This window comes from Saprolegnia diclina (assembly GCF_000281045.1).
Source record: "Saprolegnia diclina VS20 unplaced genomic scaffold supercont1.158, whole genome shotgun sequence".
NCBI classification, from domain to species: domain Eukaryota; phylum Oomycota; class Saprolegniomycetes; order Saprolegniales; family Saprolegniaceae; genus Saprolegnia; species Saprolegnia diclina.
In genome coordinates this window covers 54,706-55,801 of record NW_008246225.1, presented here as the reverse complement: position 1 = coordinate 55,801, position 1,096 = coordinate 54,706, and positions in this window count along the sequence as shown.

Here is a 1,096-nt window from a genome sequence, read left to right as displayed (position 1 = left end):
CGCCTTTTGTAGCAGCTGGGCGTTGGTCGTATTGGCGTCGAGCTCGTGGAGTTGCGAGAGCATGCCTTGCAGAACCTTCTCAGTGCGGGTCTTGACGTCTTCGTCGGAGTACGCCAAGCACAGTTGACGACGATGGGTTGCTCTTCTTGTCGACGACATGGTCACAGCGCTGGTTTTGCGTGTGTGGGCAAAGCACAAAATGAGTTGCCTTCTCGGAGCAGCCCAACGGATGCGTGGTGGCGCGTGTCTGTGCAATCCTGGGTTTGATTGGATTCGTATTTTCGTTGTTGCCAGTACGACGAGATGTCGTCTCGGGCGTGACGTTTCATATATTCGCATTTTCTGGGGTGTGAAAATCGGCAGCTGGAATTTGAATGCGATTGCTTGAAAGCTCTGGTTCAGCATGATAATGCTACTGCAGTACCACCGCATTCGACATCAATCTCTCTAGCACTCCAACGCTTTGGTTATAGTGCTGGTGGATAGGAAGGCAGTCGATATATCACCATTCCTCGAATATCACTGTGGTTTTCAGAGATTGATATCGCCACAGTCTCTCTGTGCAGTACATGCAGGCAGCAGCGACTTTTGCACGGTCTTGCTTACGTGAGCAAGTAGTTTTAGCCGCCGATGCGTTGTACAAATCATGCGATACCTTGATGAGGGGCACGCGACAATGTTTGGGACGACACGATCGAAAAAGATCCCATTGGCCGTTCCTGATTGGTCGTTGATGGTAAAGCGACGCTTGTGATTGGCCAGATTCCATTTGCGTCGTCCCGCCGTGCGTGTTTATACTGCGTTACGATGGAAACGGCCTGCGACAGCACGATCTTTTCGGTTGGATTTCTCGCTGCCCTGCCGTACGAATCATTGAGCTGGTGCCCCTACCAGATCTTCATTTTCCAATTTGCCGCAAACCACAAGCATCAACGATGGCGTCTCGCACACTCGCAGCCAGCAGTCGCCGCCACCTCCACCTCAAATACTCGGACGAATGCGTCAAGGCCCGCACCGAAAAGGTCCTCAAGAGCATGCTCTCACAGCTCAATCAGCTCGACGCTGACACGACCAACGCCCAGCTGCTACAAAAGGC